General features: G+C 33.2%; 1 protein-coding gene across 1 annotated transcript in view; it reads right to left on the bottom strand.

Annotated features, from left to right (window-relative positions):
• LOC123523001 (neuroendocrine convertase 1-like) overlaps window positions 1-16,653 on the bottom strand; it is a 126,226-nt gene that overhangs the window by 103,205 nt on the left and 6,368 nt on the right. The gene's annotated exons all lie outside the window — the stretch shown is intronic.

The following is a 16,653-nucleotide window of genomic DNA, read 5'->3' as shown; positions in this document are numbered from 1 at the left end:
GTGCGGTGTAGTGTATCGGTGGGGATTGTGGGGTGGTGTATTGTATCGGTGGGGATTGTTGGGTGGTGTAGTGTATCGGTGGGGATTGTGGGGTGGTGTATTGTATTGGAGTGACTGTTTTATTTTGAATTGGTCTTCTTCTATGCCCTTGCTCTAATGTAACACAGTTTAGGGCATGCGCAACTCGAGATTCACGTTATAAATTCATACCTTTAAACTAATCCTACCAGGTGTTCCGATTATTCTGCAATTGTTCTATTGTAGAATTTTGTACTAGGAAATTTTGTCTGCATATTTAATTACTTAGACTGGTTTTCATTTTAAATATTTGCATTTAGAAAAATGTAACTTATTTTGGTATTGACAAACTATATGAACACATGTTTATTAGAGGGTAAATATGTAAACACATCATATGATAATCTAAATGTTTTTAGCTTGCCAATAAAAGTAGAATGTTCAAAAAACTTTCACAATTATCACTAAATAATTATAGCTACGGGTATAACTATTATCTGGTGCAATAAGTACTACCCTGGTGAAGTTTTGGTTTTCATTTAGTCTCCACAACATTAAATTAATTAAAATAAAACTTTTGTGATGATATTAACATACAATTAGTAAATCTTCACATTTGCAAATCATTTTTGGTTATTTGAAGGACTTGGAAATAATTTTTTAGACTTTATATAATGTATTACTATCATTGAAAATTTTAGGGTCTATCTCTATAACAATTGTCTATTCCGTGTTTCACTCTTGTTCCAGCGCAGCATCTTGTCCGCCATCTCGGCTAAGTTCACGTTTAACGAGATTCAGATATCCTTTAAAACTAAAGCAGTTCAGGTGTGTGTCAACGATTATATTCCCTCAATTTTTCCTCAGTATAAAGTTTGTCTCCGAGGTGATTTTTGTTCTTCATTGTTTCAAATGTGATAGCTTAGACGTGTTTTGGCAACTTGTAAGAAAGGTATTTCCATTTCAGAAAAGATGGTAAACTTATAATTTTGGGTATCATTCAACTTATGAAATCACTATGTCATGTTCAGCATTAAGAGTGTGTAAAGCTATGTAAGATCTACACCTCGATATGATTATTCTATATGTTATGTGTAGCTTGCCCAATTATAATGTGACGCCAAGTTCACAGAAAAACTTCAACAATTAACAGTAAATAATCTACTCAGCTACGGTTGCAACTATTCTTTGGTGCAAATAAGTACTATCCTCTGTTGTTGTTTTTTTTTTGTTTTAATTTAAGTCTCCATTCTAACATTATACATATAATTTAAAACCTAAAACATGTTATAATGTGAAGGAGAATGTTAACACTTACGGCAAGATTAAAGTAAATCTCGTCACGGAATTGCCACATCAGTCTTACCATGGTTTCTATATACGGAAATTCTAATTATTAAAGTAGCTTTCTGATGGATATACATTGGAAATTTATGAAGTTGATCAAAACTATTTCTGTAACGTTTTATCCAACAAAATCAAACTAACATTCACCAAAATTTCCTCTTTTGGCATTACTCAAGATGTAGCGAAATTTATGACAGTTTTTTTTTTTTCAGACTGGGGATAAATAGGCCACATCACTGAAAACGATCAGCTGTAAAGAGGCGGGTTTTAGCAATGTTTTTTGAAGTATCAAAACATGACAAAGGTCAAGTTGGAAAACACGCGAATGCCAGAATGTGTCGTCAATACACAAATCAAAATGAGAATATCCCTAATTAACCACAAGGATGACTTTTTTTTGGCTGTTAAATGAGTAGAATGCGCAAATATATAATGCGTTGTTACTTTGTAAAGATTTTAAATGTTGTCTTATTTACTTTCCCTACGAGTATTTCAGTGCAGAAAAACTCTGCTACTTTCTACTAAATTCTGGAGTCACCTAGAGCCAGTGTTTTTCAACATGTAGCCCAAAGAACCTATTGTGTCTAAGCTACCTGGCTGGTAAAACTTACGCTATAATATACATGATATATGAGATAGCATTCTATATGTGGGGGAAACTTTAAATATTTTGTAGCTGGTATAAAAGCCGTTGTTTTGATGTTTTCTGCACTTTATCTGGGATTTTTGAGATTATGAGAACTTATCCTTTTGAACCAGTTGCTCTATATATTCATTACAACATGATTTTATTGTAGACTAGAATATAAATGAGCCGTGCCATGAGAAAACCAACATAGTGGGTTTGCGACCAGCATGGATGCAGACCAGCCTGCGCATCCGCGCAGTCTGGTCAGGCTCCATGCTGTTCGCTTTTAAAGCCTATTGGAATTGGAGACACTGTTAGCGAACAGCATTGATCCTGACCAGACTGCGCGGATGCGCAGGCTGGTCTGGATCCATGCTGGTCGCAAAGCCACTATGTTGATTTTCTCATGGAACGGCTCAAATGGAGCTAAACTTCTTGTCTTGTGTATCACAAACTTGCTAACTGAGTAGCTTTAATCATCACACCTGGAATTTTAATTATATATGCATTTATCTATTTTATGGAAAAATATCAGTTTCTGCTTTTAACATAACTGTTGTTAACAAGTGACCAGTTTGCTGGGCGAAGAGGAACATGGTAAAAATATTTCACCATAGGTAATAGAAACGAAATAAAGGGAGAAGTAACTGAATTCCAATATGCCAACATTGAAATGTTTCCGTTTTTCTGTGGCTTTTCCTGAGCCAGCTTTGTATGATGAATTAACTACCCAAAACCCATCATTAAACTGTAGGAAATATACATACTGTTCGTCACTTTGTACTCGTTTAGAGGTCACCTGAAATTTGTTTTATTTTTCGCGAAAATGATTTATTGTTCACACATGCACATCTCTCGCCCAAAATACGTCATTTCATATAATGTTGGCTTGTAATCATGGATGAGAATTTAGATTCACGACATAAGAAAGTTTTCAAATACATCCGCAACACAAATATTACACCAATGATGGACCACTTAACATGGTAAATTTACGCCTTGAAATTCCCTGTTCATTTTCAACCAGTAGGAAACCCTGAACGTCAAAAATTTCGAGGCCGCAGCGATTACAAACTACCTTCGACATGTCCTGGTTACGCTACCGTATTTATCCGCTTATATTGTTACAGATTTGCATCTCGCTCACTTGTTCTACTTGTATTACTAATTATATGGATGATATCAAAATAAACGACGACAAATGTCGAGGTTGCATTTAGTCCTAATTAGCCGTTCATATTAGTCTATGGCTCATATTATAACGCACGATTTCCCTGATATTTATGTAGTCATTTTCAAATAGTTTTCATGTGTAAAATGACAAACATTGATTTTTGATAAGATGCTGTAATGGTGTTGCCATCTGTAAATGTTATACTAGAGCTAAATTACAATTTTGTGAAAATGAATATATAGACAATGAAAGATAATATAAACAGAGGCGGTACAAAAATTAATCCAGACGCTGCGGGAATATATTCATTTATGAACTGTACCTAAGACACGAGACACCAATTTAGTTCATATTAATTTATTTAAGCTTGGTTGTGTGGGAAGTTTTAACTTTATTTGAATCAGAACCATAATGGGGAATTTTCAACAGAAGTAGTAAGATATCATAAGATATACTTGTATTCTTGATATGAGCCGTGCCATGAGAAAACCAACATAGTGGGTTTGCGACCAGCATGGATCCAGACCAGCCTGCGCATCCGCGCAGTCTGGTCAGGATCCATGTTGTTCGCTTTCAAAGCCTATTGCAATTAGAGAAACCGTTAGCGAACAGCATGGATCCTGACCAGACTGCGCGGATGCGCAGGCTGGTCTGGATCCATGCTGGTCGCAAACCCACTATGTTGGTTTTCCCATGGCACGGCTCATATAAGTTTGAAACTCATACAATATAATCCTTTATAAACGAAGACCCTAAACAAATATTTCAGTTTTGAACGTTAAAAATTGCGTAAAAGTATTAGTAATGTTTTCCTACAGTTTAATGATTACTGTTTGTTCAGCCAGATTAATATTATTCTTCAGTTAGAAAAGTTACCAGAAAATATTCCAAACTTAGAAATCTGATGAAACACAATACAGTTGAAGCTCGCTTATCTCAAACTTCTGGCTATCAGCTATCACGAAGATATTTTCACGCCCCTCTCGACAACACGCGCACAAAATATCATTTTAAGTCGAATTTCGGTTATGTCAAACTGAAATGCTCGACCCCATGGAATTTGGCAGAACGAGTTGTATATACACTATTGAAATAAATCTTTTTGAAACATCAAAGCGTCGTGACTGCGGTTACCAAAAGAAATCAACTTGATTAATTGTGTTATATATTTGATAAAGTAGCTAATTTATTTTGTAATATCCCCTGGAAACAAATTCATAATTGATATTTGACCATAATTCCATAATAAGAGAAATTCAGTATTTCCGCCTCTGCAGCCGTGTAAATGATATTTGTTTGTTGAATCAAAATAAAACACTGCATTTCAGTAATGGATAGAGGTCGGAAATTGAATGGTTGTTATATATTTGTTTTGTTTAATTTTATCTAAAACGTTCACATTTTCTCCACAACATATGTGTCTTAATGTGTAAGAAATTTCATAAATCTTCTTTTTGTATGGTACCGAGAGGATGTTAGAAGTTTTGATAAGTGTACACGCATCCAGGTGTTAACTGTAACATATGTAAAATCTACGTAACATCAAAATCCTGTTTAAATACTGCTGTGTGGGAAATCCCGGAAGTAAATTTAATTGAATGAAAATTATGTCATATTATTTAATTTATTCTATTCGCGGATATTAATACGGGAAATCCAGAAAAATAATACGAAAAAAAAACTTTAAGGAAACACTATACGTCATAATTGTTAAGTCAGGATCTCAGATTCAAGTGGGCGAACTGCACAAGCGTGGATGGAATGTATTTTGAAATATTTAAAAACGAAAAAGAAACAACACAGCTTGAGAAAATAAAACACTTAAAACTACTTCACTCTGCTGAAGGCTTCTGCATTGCTAACATTACATTGGTCCAACTGTCCCCAATATCTTGCTCCCAGGTAACAATAACGATAAGATTTTCTTCAAGTCCGCACCAAAAGAGTATTTGCGAGAGACACTATTTTATGAAGCAATAAAAAGCTGAAATCTATTAAATGAATTAAATAATCTTTGAAAAATAATTTTGCTAATATAGCCTACATTAACAAGGCAATTTATTCCACTTAAAAATAAGTTAAAATGAGTAGAGAAGTATATTCATAAAAGATAAAATTATTTGTTTATATTGTTATCAACTTCTTGAGTATTTGTAAAGTGCAAAACTATTAATATAAAATTCTAATTGAAAGTTACAATAATCGATACTTTAAGCTGTTAGTAACTGAGAGCTACCTTTAAAATCCTATAATTCTGCTTATTTATCGAATTTACTTAGCAAAGAAATCCATGAGATAAATTTTTAGTCCGTCCATGTTTTCTAGTCCGTAGATTTTAGTTGTATCTGGCTAGGATAAATTGGTAAAGAGGGTAATATAAGATTAGTATAATTAAGGTCATAAAGCTAAATGAATATTGGTATGGAAAACATGAAATTACAGTGTGTATTGGCTAAAATGCCATAGAACAAAGCATTTTAAAACATTTCTCATATTTCAATAAGACTGGGAAATTGCAGTCTATGATAAGCATTGAAAATTGAGCAACAGAAATGCAAATCGTGTAAATCTGTTCTGTTTCAAGAAGCACACATGGCATGAAGGAGAGTAACTTATATATACAATAATAACTAAAGACTGAATGAAGTAAACACATCAATATTCTAATAACAAAACCTTGAATGATATAAACCTACCAATATTCTAATAACAAAAGATTAAATTAAGTAAACATATAAATATGCTAATAATAGAAACCTGAATGAAGTAAACATATCAATATTCTAATAACAGAAACCTGAATGAAGTACACATATCAATATTCTTTTAACAAAACCCTGAATGAAGTAAACATACTAATATTCTAATAGCAAAAGACTAAATGAAGTAAACATAACTACTACTAGTATTCTAATAACAAAAACCTAAATTAAGTCAACATATCAATATTCTTATAACAGAAACCTGAATGAAGTAAACATCATCACTATTCTAATATCAAAAGCCTGAATGAAGTAAACATATCAATATGATTATCGCCGTACATTACACCTACTGACATCATGCTATTCGTCATGAATTGCTAATAAACACACATATTTTCAAATTCTAAAAGCTGAGCAGGCGTTCAAATGCCTTTTTTCTTTTTAATGTAGCTGATTTATTTACACGCGTGACATTGCAAGTTACATATGTTCCTTTTATTATATTTATAAAGAAACAGATGTCATAAATATAAAGCCAATATAGGTGAATAGATCTGATCCGCTTCGAACCAACAAAAGTAATACTATGTTCGCTATTTCTAATACTTTTCATGGATTTTATAAACTATCACACTTTAAATGCCGTCTGGCGGCTGTAAAAAGTCTCCCCGTATTTGGACTCTGTGTTGTTAAATTTTCTGTCATATTATTCCTCATAAATGACTAAATCAAATCGAATCTGCTATTATTATAATTGAATGCGTTAGAACTATGCTTCCAAAGGATCTTTCCACACTTAGACTCAGAGATGTTATATTGCTTGGTCATTAGTGATCATAGTGTCAATTCAATGTTTATGCAAAACAGATTTCCGCCCTTAAGCTGTTGTTAAGGGACATGAGGGGGTTGCACATTTCATTACTTTTTATAAAAATACGGTCTATGCTAGTATTCAATTATTTCAATGTAACAACATTACTATCACTTTTGGATGGGTGGCTGAACCAAAACGTGTATACTATGTGGAAGTACAGGGAGAATTATGATTCATTTTTTATTGATCGAATACATATGAAATTTTATAAGAAACTGCTTGAAATTGACAAAATTGCAAATACGGCTGTTCTTGGAGAACAAACAAAATACTAGTATCTTCTTTCGGTTTTACGATTTCATGATTATATTAAAGATAAAAGATAAGGGTAGATTTCGCGGAAGCACAAAGCACCCCAAACACAGCCTTAGAGCCATGCATCGCAACACTCATTGTAATGTAAATTCGCCCTGACGGTGTGCATTTTGGATAACATATGCTAACATGTTTAGGGAACATTTCTTGTTGGGTATAACGTCACATCGACACAATTGTAGTTCATATGCGACATTCTAGCTTTTATGTTAGGTATATGCGGACACCTGGGTAGAATCACCAACTTTCAGTATCATACTGTATGTCAGTTTGATGGCTCAAATGAAAGAATTCTACATCATAAGTGAGGTTTCGGCCCCGCAGAGGTGAGGGACGAGTGATTCGAAGTCAGCACCCCTAAGCGCCGGAGGGCCCCTTTATGGAATATGTAGAATACGGCTATATGTAGGACAGTTCAATGATTTTCCTGTTTTAAAATCACAGTTACGGGACAAAGCTCTAAAAGAATAATTTTGAGATTTTAACAAATGGTTCATTTACTGCAACAGAATATCCTGTACATAATGTTGAATAACAATATTATTACACAAGTGGGTACCTGAAATGTTCCGGAAAAAACCATTAACTTCAAGCCTATCATAAAGAATAAAAAAATGACACTTTTAAAAAAAGACACATTTTATTATGTATAATTAAGTGTTATATTAGTACGGTCATGTATATTTTACAAATTCATTTTACGCAAACGTTTCTAAATATCAACGGGATACTTTATATACAATATTGCATAAAATGCTAATTATAATACGTATATACACAATTAATTACATACATGTTACATGCCAGAAGAAAATAATTCCCATTTGTATTTCTTATTCTATGAATAACTAGTATAAAAAAACAAACAATTAAATTAAAAACATCAATTTGCTGTTACAGTGTAGACAACATTAACATAAAATCTGTTTTAACAATACTTTATGGTAAAATGAGAATGTAAATGAATGTACGCCAATGGAAATATTTGTCATAGTACGTAGTTTGTACTGACAGAAAAGGTGTTGTATCTTTTTTGGTGCTTTGAAGTGAATTTTATGCAGGGACGGAGGCATACTTAGAAACAATAAGGAAAAACACAAATAATTGTAAAATAGAGGATCACGTAAGGAAAGTATGATTTAAAAATAACTCTGGTGTGTAAAAGGGAAGTGTATGATTGGAGCCTGCATGAGATGTGTGTATTTACGATTTCATAACAGACACGGAATGGGAAGTAAACAACGAGGTGGCAAAACTTCGAAAGAGAAAGAACCTGTCTAAACAAATTGTACACATTAGAATAAATCATAATAAATCATTTTACTAAGTTAAACGTCTAATTTTCACTACGACGAAATGTCATAAAGCGTGACATACCATCGCAAAAATAACAACAATCAATACATGTATGAAAATGAATTACCTAACATACTTCCGTTTTACATGTTGCAAAGTGTTAAATTAATATGTTAATAGAAAGTATTAGTACCGGCTAGCTCTTACGTATACACTAAGCAGGAAACATAATTTGTCAAATGAACAAATGAAAATGTTAGCTTGTGTAACTATTGCTGTGTAGGAAATCAAATCCGGAAATGTATATAAAATTTTGATACAGTTAGACACCTTCAAGGAAGCACATTTTGATAACAATATAGAGGATTTTGTTTTGCAGGACACCACACTTTCAAGGAAACACCTTTCAGTAACCATAAGTCCCCTCTCTTCTCATTAGTGGAAGGTCTTATCATGTCTTCTGCTATATTAAGAAAACAAGATATAGGTCGGCTTTGTGTTTGTTTAACAAGAACCTATAGGTTTCTGACTGAAGAGATCAAAATTAACAACTATTAAATCGTCATTAATTTGTTATTTGGACTGCCAATCCGCCATAATAAATATAGGGTAAGTGTAAGGTTTGCATACCAGAAACCTGTTTTGCTTGCTTGCGCTCTATGCATCAAAAGGGTCTAATTAAAGATTTAGCAGTTGTGAAGAGGCCTTATAAAGGTTACATAAGGTTCTTTGTGGTCAAGGGATGTATTAAATGTATTTGTCTCACAGAAATTTGCCCCAGCCGGTGAGGGGTGTTACACATTTCAATACCTTTCACTAAAACAGATATGGTCAAACCGAGTCTACAGTTAGTTTGTGTCATTCTATGCTTCCAAAGGATCTTCTTACATATTTGATCTAACCTTCCAGTTATCTAAGTTTCTAAGTAAATGACCGTTCAAAAGTGATCCTGTACTTTCAACCTGCCATTTGCTAGTGACGTGTTGTTGGGTGTGCTTGTTGTTTTATATTTGTAGTGTCCATTTTCATTTTGCAAAATAAAAGTTTAAGTTTAATTAAATGTTAAGTTAATCTTATATTAATGGAAATTTTAATTTACCCCTTTTATATTTCAAACCAGGGTGTGTTCTGTGAAATTACGTGGCACACTTTTAGCGGGTTTCGTGCTAACTCAGGAAGACAAATACAATTGATGACCAAAATCTATCTATGAATTATGGAAGAAAATGAAAATCAGTAAACAGGAAGTTAAAGTGGAATTATGCGCATTTTTCAAGTAAAAATACAGCACATATAGATATGTGTGTAAAAAGGGTGGAGGAAATTATAGTTTTTAACCCAGTATACCAAACTCTTCCTGTTACCATTACGAAATGATAACTTTTTAAATATGACTTTTCTTATTTTGACTGGGGCAGTCTTTTTAAGAAAAGTCAAACTGCTTCCAGGAGTTGCTTCCCTTTAACCTCAGAAATCTCTACTTATAGGTAAGGGAGATCATTGCGTACAAGACTGAAGAAATGAACTATTTTTTATAAGTCCGATTTCTTCATTTCTAAAGCATCACTTTCAAATACTTATGCGGCATTATTGTTAATTAAACACATTTAAATGCACAGCAACCGAAAACTTGCTTTTATAAAACATTCACCAAAAACACACTACGTGCTGTAAGATGCGCATAATGCCACTTTAATTTAAATCTTTTGGTATTCTTAATCAGTCAGATAGCATCGCTGAAATACCAGTGATATAGATTTTTTAGTCAATAACTTTCAAAATAGGCGATATACGATCAAAATAGAACTTTTTGAAACAATCTGAGGTCAGGAAGGTTAACTATTTCTTTATTTACATTCGAAATATTAAAGTGTTTAACTTTTTTGACCGTTTAATGCATATTTCGACCGAAAACACGCACACCTGTCCACTAATTTTGTCTTCAAGATCGCACTCAAAAGCCAAAAGAGCCCGAATGATATTTAGCTGTATGTATTATGTATGGCTTTTTCTGTTCAGAATCTTAATTTATACTTCAATAATATTTTACAGTGTAGTGACAATCCTCTCAAAGTCTCTTACCATAGTTATGTTACGTTACTATCGTGACACCACATGTAGATTCGTGTTATTAATTAAAGAGCACTCTGACACCACACCCGTGCTACTTTATAAAATGAAACTCAATTCTCAGATATTAATTATTTTGAATAAATTAATAAAGCCATATTATTATGAACATGACATTTCACTAAATTGTTCTTGATTCTCTTGGGTCATCAGTTTTCCTTCCATGTGTACATGTATGTTGATTAAAAGCAATAAGTTTTATTGAATCTATTATTATCATTGTTGTTGTTATTGTTATTGCTATTGTTAATATTATCATTAATACATAACTGTTTTGGAAAAAATCATAAAGATAAAAAAACTAGCACGAGAAAATTAACCGGTAGAAAAACTAAACGTACTAGTATTTCAAGCAGAAATTCAACATACCGGTACTTATAAAAGGTAACTTGAAATCACAAATATACTGCAGATGTATCTAGGAAAATGCCACATTACACAGATGTATCAAGTTTTAGAACATTGACGTGCTTGTCTCTGTTGATATATCGATACTGTAAACAGACGGCTTTCCTTACTTGTCAATATAACGAAACTCAAATCGTGACACGGACACTTCAGTGCAACTACTGATAACGTATCTTTCACTTTCGTATACAATAAGGATGGACATAATGTTCCACTCCTCGTGCATTCATATTCTACAAAAGTGTAGGTATTCAAAGTTCCATAATGCTGTAAAGCTTATGTTAAAATATTTATTATAGACCTTACTATAAATAGTAACAGCCAATCTAACCGACCAATAACGTCACCGTTGACGTCGCTGAGTGCCTCAGCACCATAATTATAATGGCCTCAGCTAACCGGAACATTTGCCCGTTCTGACGCCGACGTCATACAGCAATCTGAATACTTCCTATCTGAGAGGTTGCTGATAGATATTTAGACAAAAATGAAAAAGCAAGCAAAAACGTACTGATATATTAAATATGAAGATAATAACATGATAATGAAGTATAGGTTTAAAACAAACAGGTTTTAAACCAGGTCAATAAACAGATGGGTGAGAGCCTCCTTGCCATCATGACACAAAGTGCGCCATTATGGCAAGAAGTCATATCCCTACCATATATAAACGCTTATCATTTCATACTTTACTATAAAAACTATCTAAAAGCTGTTGAAAATGATAATTAGGGTCACATTGTGTCTGAAGTGCAGGAATCATATTCCTGAACCGGAACGTTTGTATGTTCTGACGACGACGTAATCTAGCAGCGTCATTATTGCGCGTGAAAGGGTTCTGAAATTGTTTTCAGACCGAAATTTCACAACGTTGTGGAAAATAGGAAAAAGTTTAAAATAAAGAGTCGGTATAGAATAAAAAGATCAATAAACGGTTTTTGTATGCGTTCCAGCCGTAAGGACACACCTAGTTTAATAATGGCCCTCGGGCGATAATGGTACTAAATGTGCCATTATGGGGAAAAAAAAACACAGTTAAATAGTATATTAACCGCTAACTAAAGCAGCTGTCCAAACAGAGAATATGCCTAATTACATGATTAATGACACTACTTTGCATATATTCTAGCAGATCTATTAACCCTTATCATGCTGGGTACGATTGATTCTGCCTTTGCGACCAGTGCAGATCATGATCAGCATGCACATCCGTGCAGTCTGATCATGACCTGCACTCTTCGCCATTCCGGTATGCACCCCTTTTACTGTCCAAATTGAAAGATAGATAAATTCATTATAGAATTTAACAGGATAAGGGTTAAGGGAGATACTAAAAAAGGATGGATTCAAAATATTCAAATGTATGTCAAATATGTGAGATGACATTTGCCACAACTCACGTTGCCAGTCATCATTACAAACTTTTAGTAACATCGACCTAACGCAAAATTGATAAATTTGTCTATATAAACAAAGAAGAATAAAATTACTTAAATAGAAAATGACCTATTTAAAAATTCAAAAACCGGTACCCCACAAATTGAAGTTTATTTTTTTCTGGATCTTATGAATATTTAAAAAATATATATTTTAATGTTTGGTTTGTCCTTTTTGTCTTTAAACAGACCCCCCTCAGTTCATACAGACTCTGTAGGAAGCGGGACAAAATGACTTCTTCAAATATAACAGATAGAATGAGATATTTTCCGAAAATAGTAAAAACAAAACGGTACCCCTAAAAATGTAGATATATTATTCAATTTTTGTTATGTGTTATTTGTTTTTAAGTTAAAAATGGTTTGCTTGGTCCTTTTTGCATTTTAGTGAGTACAGTGAGCATTTTTTCCAATATTCCGGCTACTTCCGCGGTTATCAGGTACTCGGAACGGTTGAAATCAAAATCATTATGACCTTTAAAACAACGAGGATGAATTTCCATCAGGGAAAGCCATGTTCCAAATACGCAGCCTTATCCTTAGTTTTATTGGTATAGCGAAATTCGCGGAGCATGAACTGCAGAAGCTTTAGCATTCTGACATTTATTCATTTTTACCAGATTGAAAAAACTGTCATAACAAAATAACCAAGGGACTGATAACTGCTGCCATTAAATGAATAAATTATTAGGAAATGTTGACCATCAACGTCATCACATACTAAAATCTACAAAAAACGATATCATTAATGCGTGGAAAAAAACATTCGTAGAAACGCGTTTGTAATGAATTTAGATATAAACGATCACATTTATTGTAAACAAACGTCCAAATATACTAAAAATGTAACATTCATCATAACATCACATTTCAATCATTTTCATACTGGATTCTTAGAACGTCCCTTCTTTGCCTTGAATGAGCTTTTAAAAAGAATTTTCCGAGTTTGCTTAAATAAAAAAAATAGTTGAAGAAAAGACTATAACTATTTAAAAGAACATAACTGTTGTACTCATAACCCTATGGATAATGCAGGGCATGGGTATACACCGATCAAATTTTTAACATGGTATTACATTTTAAATATATTCTAAACTGTTTATCTACAAGCTTTCTGGCATTGTCATTGCTTACTAGTAAGTCATGGTCACATGGTGACACCCAGTGACACCTAATATAATAGTTCACCAAAGGACTACCGGTGTATTGCAAAATGCATTAACTTGCGTTGTACATAATTATTTCACATGTTATTAAGGTATTACGTCACTAATAGTAATGTTTACAAAATGGCCTTTGCTTGGTATATTCTGAAAGGTAACCGTGTTTTGCACTATTTTGCAAATTTTAAACAACTTTTACCGTGCCGTTTTTTATAAATTTTGAATAACTTACGGTATCTCCTCAAGCACAAGTAGAGACAAATTTCAAAGTGATAGCCACTATTTAAAACGTTTGCAGAGAACTCATTTTACCATTAATTTCAACAGAAGAAACATTAAACTATTGGTAACCAATTATAAAACACAAAATAAAAATGTTAATATCATTTTTTCTATGGTGTCTCAAGTAAACAGATTTAATGAGACAGAATTCATACTTCAACATTGAAAAAATAAGGTCAAATGATGTGTTTCTGTTTTGAATTTTGCTTACTCCATTTAAAAATTACCTTAGAAAAGACGTAAAACCTACCTAAATTTCTTCCACAATATATAATCTAAGAGTGAAAGCAAAATAGAGAACTTTCACCGTGCGTAACTCAATATTTTTAAAGATGTGTAACTCTACCCCTTCTGTTTAAGTAGTAAATTCTCTTTGAACACCAAAAAATCGCTAATAAGATTCATCTTTTTCCATTTTTGTACAAAACATCAATAATAAGTCTTGAAAGAAGTAAAAACTTACTAGTAAAAAAGGAAAATAAAGAAAAAACAATTTGGTCCCAGTAGGGCTTGAACCTACGCACCCCTAAGAATTGCAGTAAAAGTAGGTTTATGGTAGGAATTAAATACTCTTCAAAAAGGAGGTTCTCTATTAGTGATCTAATACCTTAAGGAACGTAGTGATCTACATGGTTTAAAAAAGTAAGGTTTAGGATACTTCTGATGTCTGAAACATTTTATTAAAAGTTAAACGATCTTTGCATGTATGCCACATTTCAGTATATACATAATACGGTGGTGACAAATATTTGGGGGAAATGCACAGAATCTAATAAAGAACTTGACATAAGATGAATGTCTCTATTTTGGCGAAAAATATAAACATGTGCGACGACTTAGTACTCTCTCATACTCCTCAAACTGTTCATAATGATCTTCTCGTGACTATAATGGGGTATTATTTGAAGACAAACAAACTAATAACAGGTTCCCATTTCTAAAATTATTAAAGTCTGAATTATTACAAACATAAAGATAGTATTTCATAGCTTAAAGTTTTCATTAAATCTGGGAAGATGAAAATAAAACCAATTTTATGACCATATTTTATTCATAATATTTTCAATTCTATGAGATTGTTCGTTTAATTGCTTCTTTGCCTTCATTAACAACAACAATTAACAACAATAATCATAGTAACAACAGTATTTAGTTTAAAGATATAAAGTCATTTACTCTCCAGACTCTTTGTATAGCTGAGAAACTAGCAAATCTTTTTCTTGTCTAGGACTCATCTTTTCATTTTCATTTTGAAGATATTGTGTTTTCTGGTTTGGATTCCGTATAAAATGTTTATCACGTTATTGAATGATGTTGAATATTTGTATATTTTACCGATGTTGAAATATTTGTAGGAGAATGTTAAGTGAACTTCGAATATCTCAAGAACCTAGTAGGTGCTTCACTGTCTGCTATAAAATCCTTTCCGTAACATGCACATCGGTCTGCTGTTTCAGGTCGCAACGTTTTTCTTTGCGTTTGGCTTTCCTCGCCATAATTCTTAGTCTTTGTTTGTTTGTTTGATTTGGGTTTAACGCCGTTTTTCAACAGTATTTCAGTCATATAACGGCGGGCAGTTTACCTAACCAGTGGTCCTGGATTCTGTACCAGTACAAACTTGTTCTCCGCAAGTAACTGTCAACTTCCCCACATGAATCAGAGGTGGAGGACTAATGATTTCAGACACAATGTCGTTTATCAAATAGTCACAGAGAACATAATTCTTAGTCGAAACGATCCCTGTGAAATTTATTTGTATTGGAAAGTATGCCATTTATGAGTCTTTAATCAGAAACACATACAAATCAGTGAGCCATTTGCATTTTTATAACGGATTGCCAGTTCATTTTATAAACATTTTCTGCTTGCATTTAACTTGCGACTTTACTGATATATAAAGTCAGTCGAAGAGACTCATAACCTGATTATTTCAAAACAAAACTGACCAATGGTATGTTTGCCTCTAAGACTGGTCACGACCCTTAGAGTCGGTTTTCAACTTTGAATGGGAGTAATTTTTCAGTATATGATATCACTTTCATACGGGGATTGAAAAATAACCTATCATCAAAGATATGTCATTATCTTCAGCTACTCTGCTATTTTGAACAGGGTTCTTTATTTACAAAGTGTTACGGCAGATCCCATATCATTTTTCTCCATATCCACTGCGATACAGCTTGCTTCGGTCTCTCTTGCACACTTATAAATTGCTTTCTTCTTGCATATCGTGTTTGATTAGCCCTTAGAGCTCTCAATAGTTGGTGAGCTTGGAATGTATTACATTCTACCTCCGCCGGAAACTTTTTTTTCAACCACTCTAGCGGCATTCGTCTTGCAATGACTCACTTTTGAATAATTTCAAACGTCTCTCTGCTCCGTACCTTATCTGGTCACTAACAATTCCACCATAATGATTTTGTTTACATCGGTTAAGCTATGAACGATGTCCTCGTCTTCATATGTGCACCGTCACTCTAATGCACTTTCCTTCTGTGTCCACTGCCACTCCAAAGTGACATCTGCAACTAGTTATTTGGGCTGTACAAAAGGCAATTGAAGCTTGATGGATTGTTGAGCCCTCTTCATGTTATTGTAAAATATCTCATTTAATACATATGTGAGTAAGTATAAATCAATTGGATGAAAGTATTAACTCCTTGCAAAAATTGACCAAGTGCACTGCTAAACCACTATTTGCGCTGGGGTAACGATTTAATATTCTATATAAATATTGCCAGATGTTCAAGATACGTAAAACGAAATGTGTAAGTAAAGATAAAGGGGAAGTTAGATTCTCAAACTTTTATGAGAGGATATTTAAATTTGCGTAATTTCCGCTCTCAATGGTTTGTAAACAAAAATGCATGACAAAAT

The sequence above is a fragment of the Mercenaria mercenaria genome, chromosome 8 (assembly GCF_021730395.1).
Source record: "Mercenaria mercenaria strain notata chromosome 8, MADL_Memer_1, whole genome shotgun sequence".
NCBI classification, from domain to species: Eukaryota; Metazoa; Mollusca; class Bivalvia; order Venerida; family Veneridae; genus Mercenaria; species Mercenaria mercenaria.
Note: the sequence above shows the minus strand (reverse complement) of the source record. Positions and strands in the feature narration are given on the sequence as shown.